Source organism: Schistocerca gregaria, chromosome 3, assembly GCF_023897955.1.
Source record: "Schistocerca gregaria isolate iqSchGreg1 chromosome 3, iqSchGreg1.2, whole genome shotgun sequence".
NCBI classification, from domain to species: domain Eukaryota; kingdom Metazoa; phylum Arthropoda; class Insecta; order Orthoptera; family Acrididae; genus Schistocerca; species Schistocerca gregaria.
The window spans coordinates 239372148-239397960 of NC_064922.1; positions in this window are offsets into that span (position 1 = coordinate 239372148).

Below are 25813 nucleotides of genomic sequence, written 5' to 3' on the forward strand. Positions count from 1 at the left end.
AAACGAGACTTGCCCGACCAGGCAACATGTTTCCAGTGATCAACAGGCCAAAGTCGGCGTTGACGGGCCCAGGCGACGTGTAAATCTTTGTGTTGTGCAGTCATGAAGAGTACACAAGTGGGCCTTCGGCTCTGAAAGTCCATATCGATGATGTTTCCTTGAATGGATCGCACGCTGAGACTTGTTGGTGGCCCAGCGTTGAAGTCTGCAGCAATTTGCGGAAGGGTTGCACTTCTGGCACGTTGAACGATTCTCTTCAGTCGTCGTTGGTCTTGCAGTATCTTTTTCCGGCCGCGTCGATGTCAGAGATTTGATGTTTTACCAGATTGCTTGTATTCGTGGTATTCGTGAAATTGTCGTGTGGGAAAATCCTCACTTCATCGCCACCTCGGAGATGATGTGTGCCATCGCTCGTATGCCGATTATAGCACCACGTTTAAACTCACTTAAATTTTGATAACCTGCCATTGTAGCAGCAGTAACCGATCTAACAACTGCGCCAAACGCTTGTTGTCTTATATAGGCGTTGCGGCGGCAACGCCGTATTCTACCTCTTTACATACCTCTGTATTTGAATACACAAGCCTATACCAGTGTCTTTGGCGCTTCAGTGAGTGGGCGGTCTCGAACAGAGCTGTGTAAGTTCATTTTATCCAGGAGACCTTTGAAGATAGCCGACTGCTTCTGCTTCTTCGCATTTGATATTAGTCCTTGACTTTAGTCAGCACATACTCTTCGAGTACCAGCAGTCGTGTTGGTGAAGTCAGCAGCAGAGCAGTGTCTCGGTTAACAGTCCATATGTGAGAAGGACAGACAAACTGATCAACGAATCCGTGCACATCATTACTCCCATATACTGTTTACCTATCGTGGATCACATTCCACCTCCTGATATCAGACGGAAGAGTTCGATATTACGTGAATATCAGAAGATGATTGGTAACCCTGACGTTCCAGTATGTTGGCCGGCCAGAGTGGCCGAGCGGTTCTAGGCGCTACAGTCTGGAACCGCGTGACCGCTGCGGTCGCAGGTTCTAATCCTGCCTCGGGTGAGTTAGGTTTTAAGTAGTTCTAAGTTCTAGGGGACTGATGACCTCCGATGTTAAGTCCCATAGTGCTCAGAACTATTTGAACCATTTTTATTGTATGTTGTATTCTCTGCGGAGCAAAGAAGACTCTTACCACAGGCAGGACTCTTTCTGAAGATGAATTCAGTGTCATCGGTGAAAGGAAACGGCGCTGACAACAAAACAGTCCTCGACAACGCCTGATACTTGCCTGCATCCGAGAGAAACCCCATGGATTTGACCTGCTTCGGGCAGTTTGAACTACTATGAATTGCATCCGAATGTGCCATGGAAGATGTGCATACACTTAACACAAATCGGGTAATCTTCATCACCATCTTGCAGTTGTAGTGCTACACGGCAAACTGTTGTCCGTGGTGTATTAACATGGCCTCTGCGTGCCTATAAGGGTCCTTTCGAAGATTTCCTGACAGTGGCAAGTAAACTGGTAAACTACATGAAAGATCCTGATGTTCGCCTACAACTATTGTATGTTGTATGTAAATTGACGCCCTGTCACTGCTATCAGCTACAGCGAGACATTTAGCGGAATCATCGGCGACGAGCGAAAATGTGTACCGGACTGGGATGCGAACCCGGGATCTCCTGCTTACTAGGCAGTTGCGGTAACATTGTGTCCCGGATGGCGTAGTGGTTACCGCACCTGCCTAATAAGCAGGAGATACTCGGTTCGCATCCCGGTCCGGTACACATTTTCACTCATCGGTCCTGATTCTGCGTAACGTCTTGCTGCAGCTGATGGCAGTGAGCCCCCCTTAAGTTACGTATAATGTGTCACAGCTGCGGGAATTGTGTGGTGCCTGTCCTTTCGAAGGAACAGACGCCATTAATTCCAATATTGTCTTTTATAGGTTGACTCTTACACAGAATATTACAGCAACTAGCCACTTTTTTCAATGCTGTTTATTTATCTAAACAGCGCCGTTACCGGTTTCGAATCGATAGATGATGTAAACAAATTACAATTATTAAATGGAAGATGTTTCTGTTAGTTACTGTGAAAAAAGTGGCAGGTTGCTGTAATCTTCTGTGTAAGAGTCAACATATATTTTGTACACAGCCACGGGCTCAGTATGTCAGTTTCTGATAAAATAGCATTGTCTTTTATATTATGGTGGAGAGGTGAGTTAAAGTGTTAGCATGTAGATATTTAGTGGTTTTTGTATAGTGTAACTATTCTCCTGATTCAAAAACTCTTACCGTAAGCCATACTAAGTACATTTCATTCAAATCACCTCGCCTTCTTCAGCACGTGTAGCATTGACCGTTGTTAATAGGCATTCACTTCCACACGATTTGGCGATTTGTGATTTGTAATTATATCATCAGGTTTGCCTTTCTCTCCCCATAAATCTTAATTTTACTTCAGAAAGGGAGGAGGGCGGAGTAAAAGCCATATGTGCATATTTTAAATTTTGTCCAGTGAGTCCGCGCGGGATTAGTCGAGCGGTCTGAGGCGCTGCAGTCCTGGACTGTGCTGCTGGTCCCGGCGGAGGTTCGGGTCCTCCCTCGGACATGAGTGTGTGTTTGTCCTTAGGATAATTTAGGTTAAGTAGTGTGTAAGATTAGGGACTGATGAGCTTACCAGCTAAGTCCCATAAGATTTCACACACATTTGAACATTTTTGTCCTGTGAGTCACTCATAATAATTGAGTGGTGTCATGAATCACGTTGTATGTTCCATCGAATAGATGGCAGTTGGCGTGCACGCCGTGAAACGTCTGAAAACAAATTCCATGTATGCGCTATGGCTTTCGTGGCATTCCCTAGGTGACCTCGTTATTCTAGAAGGCACAGTGGATCAACACAAGTACGCATTTATCTTTGGAGACCATGTCCACTTCTACATGTACTTGTTTTTCCTAGGCACGATGGCATCTACCAGCAGGACAATACAACGTGTCACACAGCTCGCTGTGTACGTTCGTGGTTCTAAGAGCACCAGGATGAGCTTATCATACTCCCCTGGCCACCAAACCCACCGGATTAAAACCCAGTCGAGAATCTGTAGGACCATTTCGATCGGGGTGATAGCGCCGTGGGTCCTCAGCCGAGAAACCTAGCCCATCTGTCCACGGCACTGGAGTCAGCATGGCTCCACATCCCTGTCAGTACCTTCCACAACCACAGTGAATCTCTTCCAGCACGACCACGTTGGAAAATTTGGTTATTCAGGCTACTGAAAAGTGGTCACATTGAAGCGACAGGTCCATGTAAGAACTACCAACCAGCTGTGATCACAGGGAAAATTAGGGAAACTCGGGGAAATACAGAAACATAAGAACAGACTTCTACTTTTCACCCATTTATGGTATTAAATGACATGATGTTCCTACCTCGTACCTTACTCCTGTCTGAAGATGTATGATTTGCGAAGAAGAAATACAAATACGGCAGCGTTGTAAGTAGGCTGTTTAGGTTTTTTTTATTGGTAACGCCGCCACCACGTAGCGCTCTGTATGAAAATCACTGGCTGTGCCGTGTGCAGTCTGTGGCTGGTTGGCATTGTTGTAATACTCGCCATTGTAGTGTTGGGCAGCGGCAGCTGGATGCTAACAGCGCGTAGCGTTGCGCAGTTGGAGGTGAGCCGCCAGCAGTGGTGGACGTGGGGAGAGAGATGGCGGAGTTTTGAAATTTGTAAGAATTGGTGTCATGAACTGATATACACTCCTGGAAATGGAAAAAAGAACACATTGACACCGGTGTGTCAGACCCACCATACTTGCTCCGGACACTGCGAGAGGGCTGTACAAGCAATGATCACACGCACGGCACAGCGGACACACCAGGAACCGCGGTATTGGCCATCAAATGGCGCTAGCTGCGCAGCATTTGTGCACCGCCGCCGTCAGTGTCAGCCAGTTTGCCGTGGCATACGGAGCTCCATCGCAGTCTTTAACACTGGTAGCATGCCGCGACAGCGTGGACGTGAACCGTATGTGCAGTTGACGGACTTTGAGCGAGGGCGTATAGTGGGCATGCGGGAGGCCGGGCGGACGTACCGCCGAATCGCTCAACACGTGGGGCGTGAGGTCTCCACAGTACATCGATGTTGTCGCCAGTGGTCGGCGGAAGGTGCACGTGCCCGTCGACCTGGGACCGGACCGCAGCGACGCACGGATGCACGCCAAGACCGTAGGATCCTACGCAGTGCCGTAGGGGACCGCACCGCCACTTCCCAGCAAATTAGGGACACTGTAGCTCCTGGGGTATCGGCGAGGACGATTCGCAACCGTCTCCATGAAGCTGGGCTACGGTCCCGCACACCGTTAGGCCGTCTTCCGCTCACGCCCCAACATCGTGCAGCCCGCCACCAGTGGTGTCGTGACAGGCGTGAATGGAGGGACGAATGGAGACGTGTCGTCTTCAGCGATGAGAGTCGCTTTTGCCTTGGTGCCAATGATGGTCGTATGCGTGTTTGGCGCCGTGCAGGTGAGCGCCACAATCAGGACTGCATACGACCGAGGCACACAGGGCCAACACCCGGCATCATGGTGTGGGGAGCGATCTCCTACACTGGCCGTACACCTCTGGTGATCGTCGAGGGGACAGTGAATAGTGCACGGTACATCCAAACCGTCATCGAACCCATCGTTCTACCATTCCTAGACCGGCAAGGGAACTTGCTGTTCCAACAGGACAATGCACGTCCGCATGTATCCAGTGCCACCCAACGTGCTCTAGAAGGTGTAAGTCAAATACCCTGGCCAGCAAGATCTCCGGATATGTCCCCCATTGAGCATGTTTGGGACTGGATGAAGCGTCGTCTGACGCGGTCTGCACGTCGAGCACGAACGCTGGTCCAACTGAGTCGCCAGGTGGAAATGACATGGCAAGCCGTTCCACAGGACTACATCCAGCATCTCTACGATCGTCTCCATGGGAGAATAGCAGCCTGCATTGTTGCGAAAGGTGGATATACACTGCATTAGTGCCGACATTGTGCATGCTCTGTTGCCTGTGTCTATGTGCCTGTGGTTCTGTCAGTGTGATCATGTGATGTATCTGACCCCAGGAATGTGTCAATAAAGTTTCCCCTTCCTGGGACAATGAATCCACGGTGTTCTTATTTCAATTTCCAGGAGTGTATATATTATGACTATTAAGGTAAATACATTGTTTGTTCTCTATTAAAATCTTTCATTTGCTAACTATGCCTATCAGTAGTTAGTGCCTTCAGTAGTTTGAATCTTTTATTTAGCTGGCAGTAGTGGCACTCGCTGTATTGCAGTAGCTTGAGTAACGAAGATTTTTGCGAGGTAAGTGATTTGTGAAACGTATAGGTTAATGTTAGTCAGGGCCATTCTTTCGTAGGGATTTTTGAAAGTCAGATTGCGTTGCGCTAAAAATATTGTGTGTCAGTTTAAGCACAGTCGTGTACAATTTTTCTAAGGGGACGTTTCATAGTGTGAGCGTTATTTCCTTCTTAATGACACACTGTGAATGACGAACAAAGTAAGTTACAAGGACTCAGGTTTTATCTTAGCCATTTCATTTCTTTATTTATTATTCTAGGAGCGTCAAATAATAATTCCGAGCGAAAACATGTATTTTAAATGCTTAATACAATTGCTTTTGCTCTTGAGACCTACTATAGTGACATGTTCTTAGCTACCGCACTAAAATCGATGGAGTGACATCTTCACAGGAACGAATTTAAGCACATAAAATACACACATCAAAAAAAGTTTTGCATCACCTCGGTTCCGAGAGTTCCGGAACCTGTATCGAAAACTGGAATAGAGATCATCATAAACACCATTTCTGTCCGTTTAATTGCTCGTGAAAACCACACATTGCATGCTGTACCACGATGCAGCGAGACCTTCAGAAACGGTTGTCCAGATTGCTGTACACACCGGTATCTCTAATACCCAGTAGCACATCCTCTTGCATTGATGCAAGCCTGTATTCGTCGTGGCATACTATCCACTAGTTGACCAAAGCACTGTTGGTTCAGATTGTCCCGCTTCTCAATGTCAATTCGGCGTAGGTCCCTCAGAATGGATGGTAGGTCACGTCGTCCACAAATAGCCCTTTTCAATCTATCCCAGGCATGTTCGATAGGGTTTCATGTCTGGAGAACATGTTGGCTACTCTAGTCGACCGACGTCGTTATCCTGAAGGAAGTCACTCACATGATGTGCACGATAGGGCGAGAATGTCGTCCATGAAGACAAATGCCTCGAAAATATGCTCCCGATATGATTGCACTATCGGTCGGAGGATGGCATTCACGTATCGTACAGCCGTCACGGTGCCTTTCATGACCACCAGCGGCGTACGTCGGCCCCACATAATGCCACCCCAAAACATCAGGGAACCTCCAGCTTGCAACAGTCGCTGACAGTGTGTCTAAGGCGTTCAGCTTAACTGGTTTGCATCCAAACCCATCTCCGACGAAACTTCCTGGCAGATTAAAACTGTGTACCGGACGGAGACTCGAACTTGGGACCTTTGCCTTTCGCGTGAAAGTGCTCTACCACTGGCAGAAGTAAACCTGTGAGGACGGGGCGTGAGTCGTGTTTGGGTATCCCAGTTGATAGAGCACTTGCCTGCGAAAGGAATAAGTCCTGAGTTCGAGTCTCGGTCCGGCACACAGTTTTAATCTGCCAGGAAGTTTCATATCAGCGCACACTCCGCTGCAGAGTGGAAATCTCATTCTGGAAACATCTCTGACGATTGTCTGGTTGAAGGCATATGCGACACTCATCGGTGAAGAGAACGTGATGCCAATCCTGAGGGGTCCATTCGGCATGTAATTGGGCGCATCTGTACCGTGTTGCATGGTGTGGTTACAAAGATGGATCTCACCATGTACGTCTAGAGTGAGGTTGCGGATCATGCAGCCTATTGCGCACAGTTTGAGTCGTAACTCGACGTCCTGTGGCTGGACGAAAAGCATTATTCAACATGGTGGCGTTGCTGTCAGGGTTCCTCCGAGCCATAATCCGTAGGTAGCGGTCATCCACTGCAGTAGTAGCCCTTGGGCGACCTGAGCATGTCATCGACAGTTCCTGTCTCTCTGTATCTCCTCCATGTCCAAACAACATCGGTTTGGTTAAGTCCGAGACGCCTGGAGACTTCCCTTGTTGAGAGCCCTTCCTGGCACAAAGCGACAATGCGGACGCGATCGAACAGCGGTACTGACAGTCTATCCATGGTTGAACTGTAGACGACACGAGACGTGTATCTCCTTCCTGGTGAAATGACTGGAAATGGTCGGCTATCGGACCCCCTCCGTCTCATAGGCGCTGCTCATGCATGGTTGTTTACATCTTTGGGCTGGTTTAGTGACATCTCTGAACAGTCAAAGGGACTGTGTGTGATAAAATATCCACAGTGAACGTCTATCTTCAGGAGTCCTGGGAACTGGGATGATGCAGAACATTTCGTGATGTGTGTACTTACATCGAAACACGAATGGAATTCGAGATGGAGAGCAACAGAACATGAATCGGAAAAGATATTCGATTTACCGGAAGGCGAAACTTCTATTGTAGAAAGTGACGGTGTTACGCCCTGCGAAGTTGTAGTAGAATCGAGGTGGGAGTTAATTGCAGTATGTCAGTCAGCTAAAAGGGCCTTCCGTTAATAAGTGAATGTTCTTAACGGCCAGTAGAAACAACAAGAACAGTCGATGAGTAATTTAGGGGTGGACGGTATTGAGCAACAAGAGAAAATCCCAACGGCAACATGATAGTACCAGAGGGTGTCTGTAATGCACAGAATCGACTAGAGGAGTTCTCTATTTCATTTCAGATTAGAGACAAACAGCCGTTCGGAGTAACACTGAACTCCTTCTCTGAACACATTGTTGAGGTACACGCCTGCCACATGACTGCATTGTTTAGGAGTGCACGGCAAAAACTAAATCTCGCCTGAGTAGTATATTTAAGAAAACAAATTCACACTGGTTTCAAAAACTGTGTTTACCGAAAATAAAAGTATATCCTAAAGACTAGACCAAATATAAAGAACAAATAAAGTGCCACTAATACTGTATTATCCTTGTAACATGAAGTGAGAACATTTATCCCCTACATTGACACACAGATTGCATCAGGACGAGAACTGAAATCAATAACACGGCAGGGCGAACGGAATTCAAGTGGCTCTGAGCGCTATAGGACTTAACATCTGTGGTCATCAGTCCCCTAGACTTAGAACTACTTAAACCTAACTAACCTAAGGGCATCACACACATTCATGCCCGAGGGAGGATTCGAACCTGCGACCGTAGCGGCAGAAAGGTTCCGGAGTGAAGCGCCTAGAACCGCTCGGCCCCAGCGGCTGGTGCATGGAATTGAGCCGAGTATGGTTTATATTGCTTGACTATGCAATTAGCTGTGCAAGCAGAATACAGTTTTGACCAGCCTTTTAATTAATGTTGGAGAGAATTCCAATTTGCAATTGTTTTGAATGTTAGGCTTCTCTTTTCTGTTTGAACTGTATCTTGTTACTGAGAACGAGATCAACTGGCGCGCGCACACACTACATACGTACACACACACACACACACACACACACACACACACAGAGAGAGAGAGAGAGAGAGAGAGAGAGAGAGAGAGAGAGAGAGAGAGAGAGAGAGAGAGAGAGGGGGGGGGGGCATACAAGGGATTTGAATATGGTGTGCGCCAAGTAAGTGTGGTAGCACCGCTGTTATTTCCTATATACGCAAATTACCTGGCGGGCAGTGTGGGTAGCGATCTTCGTTTGTTTGCTGACGATGCTACAACGTACAGGAAGGTGCTGAAGATGAGTGACTGTAGTATGGTACTTGGATAAAAACTGGCTCCAAATGTAGAAAAATGGAAAGAAATTAATGCGTTTGAGTAAGAAAAACAAACCCGTAATGTCGAGATACAGCACTAGTAGTGTCCTCCACGACACAGTGACGGCCGGCCTGTGTGGCCGAGCGGTTCTAGGCGCTTCAGTCCGGAACCGCGCCGCTGCTACGGTCGCAGGTTCGAACCTGCCTCTGGCATGGATGTGTGTGATGTCCTTAGGTCAGTTAGGTTAAGGCCCATGGTGCTTAGAACCATTTGACAAAGTCATGTTGTTTAAATATCTGAGCGTAACGTTGCAAGGCGATATGAAATGGACCGAACCTGTGAGGATTGTGGTAGGGAGAGCGAGTGGTCGACTTCAGTTTATTGGGAGAATTTTAGGAATGTGTGCTAAGTCTGTAGTGTGCTACTTTATATGCCCGGTAAGGAGAGATGGGCTACAGAATGGTGCAGCGGCTGTCGTCGTAGGAAGTCTGCCCAGGGGCAGAAATGATTAGCGAACAATTAGATACAATAAACAGAAGCTTTGCTTAACTTGTAGTTTCCTGCAAGCATATGGAGACTTTTCAAATGAACATGCAGCAATAAAGTCCAGTTAATACAAAAACAAGAAGAGCATCATAGGTTAAGGTGTCTCTCAACGAATGCACGCCGGCCGCTGTGGCCGGGCGGTTCTAGGTGCTTCAGTCCGGAACCGCGGTTCGAATCCTGCCTCGGGCATGAATGTGTATGATGACCTTAGATTAGTTAGTTTTAAGTAGTTCTAAGTTCTAGGGGACTGATGACCTCAGATGTTGAGTCCCATAATGCTCAGAGCCATTTGAATCATTTTTTTCTGTTTGCTAATGGAACAGGAAAGGAAAAGATAGTAATGGTACAGGGTACCTTCTGCCATGCACCACACAGTGGCTTGCGAAGTATGTATGTAAATGTAGATATTACTACTGATATTTATTATTCTTTGTTCTACTATAATTTCCTTAGGCGAATAGAAGTAAGATCATTCATGAACTTGAATTCAATATTCTTAGCAAAACCCAGAGTACTTTACTGGTAAATTACGGCTGCTATGAGCAGTATGCTAATGTGACTAAGGAAGGATTGTCTCTTATTTTGGCAGCATTCTCAAAAATTTTAGAAAATGTAAGGTACAGGCAGCTGCTCAACCACCTGACCACAAATAACATATTATCAAGAACACAGTTTGGATTTCTGAAGGGTTCTGATATCGAGAAGGCTATTTATACCTACAGTGAAAATGTACTTAATTCATTAAATAACAAGTCACAATCAGCAGGTATTTTCTGTGATTTGTCAAAGGCATTTGATTGTATGAACCACAACATCCTTTTAAATAAATTAGAATTCTATGTTGTCGCGGGCAGTGCTGCAAAATGGTTCAAGTCATACCTCGCTAACAGGAAACAAAGTGTGTCAGTGCAGGGGACTAGTGAATTAAGTCATCAGTCATCATCAGAATGGGATGAAATTACATGTGGTGTCCCACAAGGATCCATCTTAGGGCCATTGCTTTTTCTTGTGTACATTAATGGTCTCTCATCAGTTACACTGCCAGAAGCAGAGTTCGTTTTGTTTGCAGATGACGCAAGTACTGCAATAAATAGTATGTCGAGTGTAGTTCTAGAAAGATCTGCTAATGATATTTTTATGGATATTAATAAATGGTTTAAAGCCAACTCACTGACATTAAACTTCGAAAAGACTCACTATATGCAATTCAGAACCTGTAAGAGGTTACCACCCACATATGCATAAAGTACGAAGAAGAGCATATAGAAGAGATTGACAGTCTTAAATTCCTGGGATTAGAACTTGATAATAAATTCAGTTCTTAGGAGCACACCACAGAACTGCATAAACGCCTTAACAAATCTGTATTTGCAATTCGAGTGTTAGCAGACATAGACGACATAAAAATGAAAAAGCTTGCATACTTTGCCTATTCTCATCCCATGATGTCATATGGTATAATATTCTGGGTTAACTCTTCAACTCAAACAAAAGTTTTCAGATTCCAAAAGCGTGTAATACGTATTATCTGTGGAATAAATTCACGGACGTCCTGCAGAAACCTCTTCAAAGAACTGGGTATGCTAACTACTGCCTCTCAGTATATGTACCCCTCAATGAAATTTGTCCTAAATAATATAGCTCAGTTCATACATACAGTACCAGGAACAAAAATGATCTGCACAAGGACTTACAAGCTTTTACTTTAGTTCAAAAAGGGATCCACTGCTCAGGAACACTCATCATCAATAATTTGCCAGTAAACATAAAAAATTTAGTTACAAATAAACATCAGTTTAAAAGGAGCCTGAAAGACTTACTAGTGGCCAACTCCATCTACTCCATTGACGAATTTTCTGATAGAAACAAATGATGTATTGTATACAGGGTGTTACAAAAAGGTACGGCCAAACCTTGAGGAAAAATTCCTCACACACAAATAAAGAAAATATGTTCTGTGAACATGTGTCGAAACGCTTAATTTCCATGTTAGAGCTCATTTTAGTTTCGTCATTATGTACTGTACTTCCTCGATTCACCGCCAGTTGGCCCAATTCAGGGAAGGTAATGTTGACTTCAGTGCTTGTGTTGACATACGACTCATTCCTCTACAGTACTAGCATCAAGCACATCAGTACATAGCATCAACAAGTTAGTGTTCATCACGACCGTGGTTTTGCAGTCAGTGCAATGTTTACAAATGCGGAGTTGGCAGATGCCCATTTGACGTATGGATTAGAACGGGGCAATAGCCGTGGCGCGGTACGTTTGTATCGAGACAGATTTCCAGAACGAAGGTGGCCCGACAGGAAGACGTTCGAAGCAATTGATCGGCGTCTAAGGGGCACGGAACATTCCAGAATATGACTTGCGACTGGGGAAGACCTAGAACGACGAGGACACCTGCACTGGACGAGGCAATTCTTCGTGCAGTTGACGATAACCCTAATGTCAGCGTCAGAGAAGTTGTGGCTGTACAAGGTAACGTTGACCACGTCAGTGCATGCAGAGTGCTACGGGAGAACCAGTTGTTTCCGTATCATGTACATAGTGTGCAGGCACTATCAGCAGCTGATTGGCCTCCACGGATACACTTCTGCGAATGGTTCATCCAGCAATGTGTCAATCCTCATTTCAGTGCAAATGTTCTCTTTACGGATGAGGTTTCATTCCAACATGATCAAATTGTAAATTTTCACAATCAACATGTATGGTCTGACGAGAATTCGCAAGCAATTGTGCAATCACGTCATCAACACAGATTTTCTGTGAACGTTTGGGCAGGCATTGTTGGTGATGTCTTGACTGGGCCCCATGTTCTTTCAACTACGCTCAATGGTTCAAATGGTTCAAATGGCTCTGAGCTCTATGGGACTCAACTGCTGTGGTCATTAGTCCCCTAGAACTTAGAACTACTTAAACCTAACTAACCTAAGGACATCACACACATCCATGCCCGAGGCAGGATTCGAACCTGCGACTGTAGCAGTCACACGGTTCCGGACTGCGCGCCTAGAACCGCGAGACCACCGCGGCCGGCTACGCTCAATGGAGCACGTTATCATGATTTCATTCGGGATACTCTATCTATGGTGCTACAACAAGTGCCTTTAAAAGTACGACACAACATGTGGTTCATGCATGATGGAGCTCCTGCACATTTCAGTCCAAGTGTTCTTACGCTTCTCAACAACAGATTCGGTAACCGATGGATTGGTAGAGGCGGACCAATTCCATGGTCTCCACGTTCTCCTGACCTCAGCCCTCTTGACTTACATTTATGGGGGCATTTGAAAGCTCTTGTCTACGCAACGCCGGTACCAAATGTAGATACTCTTCGTGCTCGTATTGTGGACGGTTGTGATACAATACGCCATTCTCCAGGGCTGCATCGGCGCATCAGGGATTCCATGCGACGGAGGGTGGATGCATGTATCCTCGCTAACGGAGGACATTTTGAACATTTCCTGTGACAAAGTGCTTGAAGTCACGCTGATACGTTCTGTTGCTGTGTGTTTCCATTCCATGATTAATGTCATTTGAAGAGAAGTAATAAAATGAGCTCTAACATGGAAAGTAAGCGTTTCCGGACACATGTCCACACAACATATTTTCTTTCTTTGTGTGTGCGGAATGCTTCCTGAAACTTTGGCCGTACCTTTTTGTAACACCCTGTATTTTCATACCATTAGTATTGTTATTTCAGCTTTAAAAAAAATTGACATGTTCCTCATCCACCAGGATCTGCTCAGCATGGATCTATGGAACGGCAAACTAATCGAATCCAATCTAATCTGTCGTTCACTTACATGTTAGTCTAGAATGTTTTGAACTTTATTAACTCTTAGTTTCTTCAAATTAATTAACAAACACTTTTCACAGCGTCACCCATGAAACCATGTTTAGCTGATGTAAGCTTGGTTTATGTAGTAGAACCGTATTTACGTTATCTAATTGGTGCGGTAAGACTGCCGTCATTCGTACTGGCAAATACGAAAATATCACTAACACGTGTTTGACAACTCTCGTCCCGAATGTCACAAAATCCAGTTATCTAATAAGTAATTTCTCAGTAAGAGGTGATCAGACATTTAAAGGCAGTACTTTATCAGCAGATAAACACTGTTGTCGGAGTGATTCGATATTTAATCTTGCTACTAATTTATTAAACATTACTCGAGGTACAATAAACTGAGGATGTGTTAGACGCTGTTGGGAGTGTTCCCAACAACATGTAATACTGTTTGTTACGGTGGTAACTCCCGAAATAATAAGGCAATACGGGACACGACATGTTCGATTTCAAATGGAAGACTCACTAAAAGCCGTACATATTTTCCGACGACTTTATTTAGGCGCGGAGGCTGAAAGTGATGTATAATTTTCTTATCTTCTCTGACTAATCTCTTGTTAAGCAGAATGGTTACTGCATTCTTCGAGTTTTGTGATACTGTCTTCCTCTGAAGACATTCTCTACATATTTTTCAAGTTCCTTCTGTATTACTTTGCGTTCAGCTTCAACTGTTTCTTTTATTTCAGCTTTAAAAAAATTGATATGTTCCTCATCCATGAGGATCTCCTCGGCACGGATCTATGGAACGAAAAATCTAATCTAATCTAATCTGTCGTTCACTTCCATGTTCGCTAGGTATTGGATTCACAGACGTAAGTTTTATGTACATATAATCAGCAGCGATTTCTTAGCACAGTCTCGATTGGCTTTCCGCGGCAGCTCACGTCCCTTAGTAGATCCTCTGCACACTCGGATGTGAGAGTCGCAGTTTTTATTTACTGTGGCCGATCTGGTCCAGCAGATGCCGGCTGAGGTACGCCGCCCTCCGCAGAGAGAGAGGTGGACAGTGATTTGAAATATCGTGCGTAAGCCGATTAGAAAACACGTTCGCGCGAGGGCCTGCTTAATGCGTTTTGTATGCGAGCGTAGCAGGCAATTAACTCGGGGCGTAATATGTAGAACAAATAAAAGGTGGCAGGCGGCTGCAGCTGCGCGGGTCCACCTGTCCGGCGCTGATGGGTTTCTCGCCTCGGCGTCGCGGCGCGGTGCGCTGGGTGTGGGTGTGTGTAATACATATAACGAATTTGAAATTCAAATGCGGGCGCGCCGGCGCGTTGGCAGGCGGCCTTATCTGCCGCGCGCCGATCCTAACAGCGTTTTGGCAAGCGGCGCGACTACGGCTACACGGCCACGGCCCGGATGCGCCGTCTCATTAACACGTGGCGCGTCTCCAGTGTGGGCGCGCCGCCCGTCGCGCATCCCAAGCGCCGCCGGCGGCAAAATTTGAAACTACTGTTAGGCCGCGCTCCTCCGACTCGCTTCTGCTCGCTGTCGACGCCTGCACACGCGGCGTTGTCTGTGGGGGCTGGTCATAAAGTTTCAATCGTTGATGGTGTGGTCTTCCGTCCTGAGACTGGTTTGATGCAGCTCTCCATGCTACTCTATCCTGTGCAAGTTTCTTCATCTCCCAATACCTACTGCAACCTACATCCTTCTGAATCTGCTTAGTGTATTCATCTGTTGGTCTCCCCCTACGATTTTTACCCTCCACACCGTCCTCCAATGCTAAATTTGTGATCCCCTAATGACTCAGAACATGTCCTACCAAACCGTCCCTTCTTCTTTTCAAGTTGTGGCACAAACTCCTCTTCTCCCCAATTCTATTCAATACCTCCTCATTAGTTATGTGATCTACCCACCTAATCTTCAGCATTCTTTTGTAGCACCACATTTCGAAAGCTTCTATACTCTTCCTGTCCAAACTATTTATCGCCCATGTTTGACTTCCATACATGGATACACTCCATACAAGTCCTATCAGAAACGACTTCCTTACACTTAAATCCACACTCGATGTTAACAAATTTCTCTTCTTCAGAAACGCTTTCCTTGCCATTGCCAGTCTACATTTTATATCGTCTCTACTACGACAATCATCAGTTATTTTGCTCCCCAAGTAGCAATACTCCTTTACTACTTTAAGTGTCTCATTTCCTTATCTAATTCCCTCAACATCACCCAACTTAATTCGACTCCATTCCATTATCCTCGTTTTGCTTTTGTTGATGTTCATCTTATACCCTCCTTTCAAGACACTGTCCATTCCATTTAACTGCTCTTCCAAGTCCTTTGCTGTCTCTAACAGAATTGTAATGTCATTGGCGAACTCAAAGCCGGCCAAAGTGGCCGTGCCGTTCTAGGCGCTGCAGTCTGGAACCGCGAGACAGCTAAGGTCGTAGGTTCGAATCCTGCCTCGGGTATGGATGTGTGTGATGTCCTTAGGTTAGTTAGGTTTAACTAGTTCTACGTTCTAGGGGACTAATGACTTCAGAAGTTGAGTCCCATAGTGATCAGAGCCATTTGAACCATTTTTTCAAACCTCAAAGCCTTTATTTCTTCTCCATGGATTTTAATACCTACTCCGAGTTTTTCTTCTGTTTCCTTTACTGCTTGCTCAATATACAGATTGAATAACATCGGAGATAGGCTACAGCCCTGTCTCACTCCCTACCCAACCACTGCTTCCTTTTCATGTCCCTCGACTCTTATAACTGCCATCTGGTTTCTGTACAAATTGTAAATAGCCTTTCGCTCCCTGTATTTTACCCCTGCCACCTTTAGAATTTGAAAGAGAGTATCTTTCTTCTAAGATAAGTTGTAAGGTTAGTATTGCCTCACGTGTTCCAATATTTCTACGGAATCCAAACTGATCTTCCCCGAGGTCGGCTTCTACTAGTTTTTCCAATCGTCTGTAAGGAATTCGCGTTAGTATTTTGCAGCCGTGGGTTATTAAACTGATAGTACGGTAATTTTCACGTCTGTCAAGACCTGCTTGCTTTGCGATTGGAATTATTATATTCTTCTTGAAGTCTGAGGGTATTTCGCCTGTCTCATACATCTTGCTCACCAGATGGTAGAGTTTTGACGGGACTGGCTATCCCAAAGACATCAGTAGTTCTAATGGAATGTTGTATACTCCCGGGGCCTTGTTTCGACTTAGGTCTTTCAATGCTCTGTCAAACTCTTCACGCAGTATCATATCTCCCATTTCCTCTTCATCTACATCCTCTTTCATTTCCATAATATTGTCCTCAAGTACATCGCCCTCTATATACTCCTTCCACCCTTCTGCTTTCCCTTCTTTGCTTAGAACTGGGTTTCCATCTGTGCTCTTGAGTATTCATACAAGTGGTTCTCTTCTTTCCAAAGGTCTCTTTAATTTTTCTGTAGGCAGTATCTATCTTACCCCTAGTGAGATAAGCCTCTACATCATTACATTTGTCCTCTAGCCATCCCTGCTTAGTCATTTTGTACTTCTGTCGATCTCATTTAAGCAGATTTACAAGGATGTAGGTTGCAGTAGGTACTGGGAGATGAAGAAGCTTGCACAGGATAGGGTAGCATGGAGAGCTGCATCAAACCAGTCTCAGGACTGAAGAATACAACAACAACAACAACATGTTCAAAAGATAGGAATTTAAGGAGACGGGACCAGGATAAACTGAAAGAACGAGAGGTTGTAGAGAGTTTCAGGGAGATCATTAGAGAACGATAGACAAGAATGGGGGAAAGAAATACAGCAGAAGAAGAATGGGTAGCTTTGTGAGATTAAATAGTGAAAGCAGCAGAGGATCAAGTAGGTAAAAAAGACGAGGGCTAATAGCAAACCTTGGGTGACAGAAGATATATTATATTTAATTGATGAAAGGAGAAAATACAAAAATGCAGTAAACGAAGCAGGCAAAAAGGAATACAAATGTCTCAAATGAGATCGACAGGAAGTGCACAATGGCTAACCAGGGTTGCCTAGAGGACAAATATAAGGCTGTAGAAGCATGCATCACTAGGAGTAAGATAGATATTGCCTACAGGAAAATTAAAGAGACCTTTGGAGAAAAGAGAGCCACTTGCATGAATATCAAGAGCTCAGATGGAAACCCAGTTCTAAGCAAAGAAGGGAAAGCAGAAGGGTGGAAGGAGTATATAGAGGCTCTATACAAGGGCGATGTACTTGAGGACAATATTATGGAAATGGAAGATGATGTAGATGAAGATGAAATGGGAGATACGATACTGCGTGAAGTGTTTGACAGAGCACTGAAAGACCTGAGTCGAAACAAGGCCCCGGGAGTAGACAACATTCCATTGCAACTGCTGACAGCTTTGGGAGAGCCACTCCTGACAAAACTCTACCATCAGGTGAGCAAGATGTACGACACAGGCGAAATACGCTCAGACTTCAAGAAGAATGTAATAATTCCAATCCCAAAGAAAGCACGTGTTGACAGATGTGAAAATTACCGAACTATGAGTTTAATAAATCAGAGCTGCAAAATACTAACGCGAATTCTTTAGAGACGAATGGAAAAACTGGTAGAAGCCGACCTCGGGGAAGATCAGTTTGGATTCCGTAGAAATGTTGGAACACGTGGGGCCATACTGACTCTACGACTTATCTTAGAGAATAGATCAAGGAAAGGCAAGCCTACGTTTCTAGCATTTGTAGACTTAAAGAAAGCTTTTGACAATGTTGATTGGAATACTCTCTTTCATATTCTGAAGTTGGCAGGGGTAAGATACAGGGAGCCAAAGGTTATTTACAGTTTGTACAGAAACCATATGGCAGTTATAAGAGTCGAGGGGCACGAAACGGAAGCAGTTGTTGGGAAGGGAGTGAGACAGGGTTGTAGCCTATCCCCCATGTTATTTGATCTGTATATTGAGCAAGCAGTAAAGGAAACAAAAGAAAAATTCGGTGTGTGAATTAAAATACATGGAGAAGAATAAAAACTTTGAGGTTCGCCGATCACATTGTAATTCTGTCAGAGACGGAAAAGGACCTGGAAGAGCAGCTGAACGGAATGGACAGTGTCCTGAAAGGAGGATATAGATGAATATCAACAAAAGCAAAACGAGGATAATGGAATGTAGTCGAATTAAGTCGGGTGATGCTGACAGAATTAGATTAGGAAATGACACGCTTAAAGTAGTAAAGGAGTTTTGCTATTTGGGAAACAAAATAACTCACGATGGTCGAAGTAGAGAGGATGTAAAATGTAGACTGGCAATGGCAAGGAAATCGTTTCTGAAGAAGAGAAATTTGTTAACATCGAGTGTAGATTTATGTGTCAGGAAGTTGTTTCTTAAAGTATTTGTATGGAGTGTAGCCATGTATGGAAGTGAAACGTGGACGATAAATAGTTTGGACAAGAAGAGAATAAAGCTTTCGAGATGTGGAGCTACAGAAGGATGCTGAAGATTAGGTGGTTAGATCACATAACTAATGAGGAGGAATTGAATAGAATTGGGGAGAAGAGGAGTATGTGGCACAACTTGACTGGAAGAAGGGATCGGTTGGTAGGACATGTTCTGAGGCATCAAGGGTTCACCAATTTAGTATTGGAGGGCAGCGTGGAGGGTAAAAATCGTAGAGGGAGACCAAGAGATGAATACACTAAACAGATTCAGAAGGATGTAGGTTGCAGAAGGTACTGGGAGATGAAGAAGCTTGCACAGGAAAATGTAGCATGGAGAGAGCTACATCAAACCAGTCTCTGGACTGAAGACCACAACAACAACAACAACAACATGTACATGACAGCAGTCCTGGTGCATATGGACAACCAAGTACTACAGTACCACAGGACGCCGCTAGGGAAGCCATAGCATAATGATACCGCCTGTTGTAAAGCACACCTAGAGTACAGGCCTCTGTAATTGCTCAAACAGTTTGTTAAACTTCGCTACTTTTAGCTACGATCATGATTTAACCTGAAGCAATGAATTAAAATCTCTACCTGCGCTAGAATTTGATGCTGGGTCTCCTCCCATTAGGCAGATGTGCTACTCAGTGCACCATACTTACACTATGGCTACCGCAGCTGCCCAGATTACCCTGTATGCCTTCCTCTCCAATGCAGATTTCAATTCATGTCCCAGCCCATTGCTTCAGTCTTCATCATTATTATAGACAAAGGTGAAATGAAATGTTGTGTAACTAAGGCATCCCATAGTGTAGACCAGTTGCCTGGTGCACGTCTTGGTAGTTGAGTTCACTTCGGTGACTTGGGTGTCGATGAGGAGCGCAGAGCCATTTGAACCATTCTTTATCACGCCTTGTCCCAGGCCCTTGGTGGACTGAGGCGTGCCGCGACGCAATCCGCGCTCAAAGACATGCCTACGCGTTTTTAACAGTCATCCTACGATGGCGAACTGCATTCGTTATAAACAGATGCGTGAAAAGTGTCGTCGCGTTCTTTGGAATTGCAAGAAAGATAGCTGGATTTCATTCAATAGTTTTTTAAACTGTTCCACCCCTTCCTCTTCCGTGTGGGCCACCCTCCGACGAACTCTGGAACCAAGATCTGTTGGCCAATTTCCAGCCCGACTGTAGCAGATGCTGTTATCGTGGGCCCTATTGCTATCTCCAACACCTTGGGCCGCCATTTTGCGGAAGTTTCGTGCTCTTTCCACTATCAGCCTGCCCTCCTCCATCGGAAAGGAGGGGAGAAGGCTCGGACGATACCCTTCTCTTCTCAGAATCGGGAGTCCTACAATGCCGCCTGTACTATGAGGGAGTTAGACCATGCTCTCAGTTCATCCCGATCCTCCGCCCCAGAGCCAGACACTGTCCACATTCAGATGTTGCAGCGCCTTTCTCTTGCGGGCAAGCACTTCCTGCTCAACACGTACAACCACATCTGGGCAGAGGATACATTTCCCGGACTTTCGCGTGAAGCCACCGTCGTACCCATACCTAAGCCCGGTAACACAAATACCTTCCATCTAGCTACCTCCCCATCTCTCTGACCAGCTGCATTTGCAAGGAGATGGAACATATGATTCATGCCCAGCTGATATGATGGCTCAAGTCTCTAAATTTACTAACGAATGCACAGTGTGGATTTCGAGCGCGGCGTTGTGCAGTTGACCATCTCGTCGATTTGTATACCCATATCATGAATGGTTTTCAGCAGAAATCGCAGACTGTGGTCTTTATATCGATTTGGAGAAGTCCTACGACACCTGATGGAAAACTGGTATTCTCTGTACCCTTTACACGTGGGGTTACCATGGCCGCCTGCCCTGTTTTCAAGGAGCATGTGAGTTCTGCCTTGTCAGACACCTTTACCCAGGAAATCGGTGTGCCTCAGGGTTCCGTCCTGGACGTCGTCCTCTTTGCTATCGCCATTAACCCTATAATGGCTTGTATCCTGCTGGGCATCTCCCGCTCCCTTTTTATTGACGATTCTACAGTTCTCCACGGAACTGTCTCAATTAGCGGCGTCTTCAGCTATGTCTTCATCGTCTATACTCCTGGAGCATCGACAATGGCTTCCGTTTTTCCATTGACAGAACCGTCTGTTTGAATTTCTGGCGGCGGCGATGATTTCTCCCACCATCTTTATATGTTGGGCCTGCTGCCCTTCCGTTCGTTGAAACCATGAAATTTCTGGAGCTCATGCTCGATAGGAAACTCTCTTGGTCCTCCCATGTGTCTTACCTGGCGGCCCGCTGTACACGGTTCCTCAGTGTCCTACGTGTCCTCAACGGCACTACGTGGGGTGCCGATCGAGCAACCCTCTTCCGTTTGCACTGGTCCCTTATCCGTTCGAAACTCGATTATGGGTGCTTTGTTTATGCATCTGCACGTCTATCCCCCTTACGCCGTCTCAACACTATCGACCATTGTGGGATCCGTTTGGCCACGCGCTTATTACACTAGCCCGGTTGCGAGCCTGTATGCTGAAGCTCCTGAACTACCACTGTCCTACCGTCGTGACTTCCTCCTCAGCAGGTATGGATGCCCTTTGTCTGCCATGCGTCGTCACCTATCCTATGCCTCCTTCTTCGATGATTCGTCTGATCGCCTGTATGGGGTGCGTCCCTCTTCTCTGTTACCTCCTGGAATCCGCTTTCGGCACTTGTTACGACGGCTTAAATTCACACTACCTACAAATTTCCCGATGGGTGTGAACCCCTCACCACCTTGGCTTCGTGAAGCGGCCCATATTAACCTTGGCTTTCATTAGCTTCCTAAGGACACTACTCCATCTTCGCTCTATCGCCTTCAGTTTGACGACCTTCGCATGGAACGTCGCGATAGTACCTTTGATACAGTGATGGCTCTCGGGCTGACCGTGGGATCGGGTGTGCCTTCGCCATTGGCGCCCGTCTCTTTCGATATCGGCTTCCGGCACACTGTTCATACAGCCGAGCTCTTGACCCCGTATAAGGCCACGGAGTTCATCCAGCGACACAGACTTTTCACTTGTGTCCTCTGCTCAGACTCACTCAGCGCCCCTCAAAGTCTGTGTGGGCTGTACACCGCCCATCCCTTGGAGCAACGGGTCTAGGAAAACCGTCACTTGCTCACTCTTGGTGGAGCGACTGTGACGTTTATGTGGGTTCCTGGTCATGTCAGTCTGCCAGGAAACGAAGCTGCTGGCGCTGCTGCCAAGGGTGCAGTCCTTGTACCTCAGCCCACTAGTTCCTATATTCCCTCCGATGATCCCTGCGTTGCCGCACGTCAGGAGGTGGTATCCCTTTGGCACCGCCAATGGTCCTCCCTTCACGGGAATAAGCTCAAGCTTATTAAGCCTCTCCCAGCGGCTTGGACGAGCTCCTCTTGGCCCTCCCGCCGGGAGGAGGTCATTTTAACTCAGCTGCGTATTCGGTTCAAAAATGGTTCAAATGGCTGTGAGCACTATGGGACTTAACATCTGAGGTCATCAGTCCCCTAGAACTTAAAACTACTTAAACTGAACTAACCAAAGGACATCACACACATCCATGCCCGAGGCAGGATCGAACCTGCGACCTTAGCGATCGCGCGGTTCCAGACTGAGGCTCCTAGAACCGCTCGGCCACCACGGCCGGCTGCGTATTGGGCACTGCCTTTTAAGCCATCGTCATTTGATAAGTGTAGGTACTCCACCACTTTGCACACATTGCGTCCAAGTTTTAACTGTCCGCCACGTTCTCACTTAATGACCATTTTTTAACCGTTAGCGTTCCCACTTGGGTTTGCCGTCTGAGATATCGGCCATTTTAAAAAAAGAAGTTGGGCTGTCGGCCGCGTTTAACTTTTTATTCACCGAAGCAATATGAGTAAGGCCATTTAATTTTTGGTTGTGGACCTCCGTTTCTGTATGGTGTCTTTTTTTAGCCCTATGTTTAGCTGTGTTCTCTCTGTCGTTTTTTAACTCATCTCTGTCTTCGTTTTGACTTCGGTGCGCATGACACCAGTTGTTTTTTCCACCCTAAGGCAAAACACAACCAACCAGCCAAGTCCCTTATATACACTCCAGGAAATTGAAATAAGAACACCGTGAATTCATTGTCCCAGGAAGGGCAAACTTTATTGAGACATTCCTGGGATCAGATACATCACATGATCACACTGACAGAACCACAGGCACATAGACACAGGCAACAGAGCATGCACAATGTCGGCACTAGTACAGTGTATATCAACCTTTCGCAGCAATGCAGGCTGCTATTCTCCCATGGAGACGATCGTAGAGATGCTGGATGTAGTCCTGTGGAACGGCTTACCATGCCATTTCCACCTGGCGCCTCAGTTGATCCAGCGTTCGTGCTGGACGTGCAGACAGCGTGAGACGACGCTTCATCCAGTCCCAAACATGCTCAATGGGGGACAGATCCGGAGATCTTGCTGGCCAGGGTAGTTGACTTACACATTCTAGAGCACGTTGGGTGGCACGGGATACATGCGGACGTGCATTGTCCTGTTGGAACAGCAAGTTCCCTTTCCGGTCTAGGAATGGTAGAACGATGGGTTCGATGACGGTTTGGATGTACCGTGCACTATTCAGTGTCCCCTCGACGATCACCAGAGGTGTAAGGCCAGTGTAGGAGATCGCTCCCCACACCATGATGCCGGGTGTTGGCCCTGTGTGCCTCGGTCGTATGCAGTCCTGATTGTGGCGCTCACTTGCACGGCGCCAAACACGTATACGACCATCATTGGCACCAAGGCAGAAGCGACTCTAATCGCTGAAGACGACACGTCTCCATTCGTCCCTCCATTCACGCCTGTCGCGACACCACTGGAGGCGAGCTGCACGATGTTGGGAGCAACAGTGTCCCTAATTTGCTGGGAAGTGGCGGTGCGGTCCACTACGGCACTGCGTAGGATCCTACGGTCTTGGCGTGCATCCGTGTGTCGCTGCGGTCCGGTCCCAGGTCGACGGGCACGTGCACCTTCCGCCGACCACTCGCGACAACATCGATGTACTGTGGAGACCTCACGCCCCACGTGTTGAGCAATTCGGCGGTACGTCCACCCGGCCTCCCGCATGCCCACTATACGCCCTCGCTCAAAGTCCGTCAACTGCACATACGGTTCACGTCCACGCTGTCGCGGCATGCTACCAGTGTTAAAGACTGTGATGGAGCTCCGTATGCCACGGCAAACTGGCTGACACTGACGGCGGCGGTGCACAAATGCTGCGCAGCTAGCGCCATTCGACGGCCAACACCGCGGTTCCTCGTGTGTCCGCTGTGCCGTGCGTGTGATCATTGCTTGTACAGGCCTCTCGCAGTGTCCGGAGCAAGTATGGTGGGTCTGACACACCGGTGTCAATGTGTTCTTTTTTCCATTTCCAGGAGTGTATATGAATGGGAACACCGCTGTGACACTCGATACTCTGCCATACTGAGTTGGTGGATGTGCCCGGCAAAATACACCATTATAGGACATAGTAGTGCCGGCCGTTGTGGCCGAGCGGTTCTAGGCGCTTCAGTCTGGAACCGCGCGACCGCTACGGTCGCAGGTTCGAATCCTGCCTCGGGCATGGATGTGTGTCATGTCCTTAGGTTAGTTAGGTTTAAGTAGTTCTAAGTTCTAGGCGACTGATGACCTCAGCTGTTAAGTCCCATAGTGCAAACAAATAGCATTGGCGACTAACTCAAGGCAATGTTTCTCTCTCTAAAGAATCGCGAATCGCGGAGATGTGGAGGTACTGTTACTCAGAGACTAGCGAATCACAATCAAGACGATGCTCGTAAAAGTTAAAATCTCTTATGGATCAAAAAATGGCTCTGAGCACTATGGGACTTAACATCTTAGGTCATCAGTCCCCTAGAACTTAGAACTACTTAAACCTAACTAACCTAAGGACATCACACAACACCCAGCCATCACGAGGCAGAGAAAATCACTGACCCGCCGGGAATTCTTATGGATCACTTTTCAAAATGTTACACTACATACTGAACATTACAAGAGATCGCAATTCGCAGGATCCCGCAACTGCTCTCACTCGCATTCGAAAACCCCACCATTCCGAGGAAAGAGCGGAAATGTCGCGCCTGTGTAAGGCCAGTCGAGATGACCGTGGACGAGTGCTGCGTGTATCGTCACAAGAGAAAGGGAGAGGCTACAACCCTGTCTCACTCCCTTCCCAACCATTGCTTCCCTTTCATGCCCCTCGACTCTAATAACTGCCATCTGGTTTCTGTACAAATTGTAAATAGCCTTACGCTCCCTGTATTTTACCCCTGCCACCTTCAGAATTTGAAAGAGAGTATTCCAGTTAACATTGTTAAAAGCTTCCTCTAAGTCTACAAATGCTAGAAACGTAGGCTTACCTTTTCTTAATCTTTCTTCTAAGATAAGTCGTATGGTTAGTATTGCCTCACGTGTTCCAATATTTCTGTGGAATCCAAACTGATCTTCCCCAAGGTCCGCTACTACCAGTTTTTCCATTCGTCTGTAAAATATTCGCGTTATTAGAGTTTTGTCAGGACTGGCTCTCCCAAGGCCGTCAATAGTTCTAATTGAATGTTGTCTACTCCCAGGGCCTTGTTTCGACTCAGATCTTTCAGTGCTCTGTCAAACTCTTCACGCAGTATCTTATCTCCCATTTTGTCTTCATCTACATCCTCTTCCATTTCCATAATATTCTCCTCAAGTACATCGCCCTTGTATAAACCCTCTATATACTCCTTCCACCTTCCCGCCTTCCCTTCTTTGCTTAGAACTGGGTTTCCATCTGAGCTCTTGATACTTATACAAGTGGCTCTCTTTTCTCCAAACGTCTCTTTAATTTTCCTGTAGTCAGTATCTATTTTACCCCTAGTGAGATAAGCCTCTACATCCTTACATTTGTCTTCTAGCCATCCCTGCTTAGCCATTTTGCACTTCCTTTCGATCTCATTTTTGAGACGTTTGTATTCCTTTTTGCCTGCTTTATTTACTGCATTTTTATATTTTCTCCTTTCATAAATTAAATTCAATATTTCTTCTGTTACTCAAAGATTTCTATTAGCCCTCGTCTTTTTATCTACTTGATCTTCTGCTGCCTTCACTACTTCATCCCTCAGAGCTACCCATTCTTCTTCTACTGTATTTCTTTCCTCC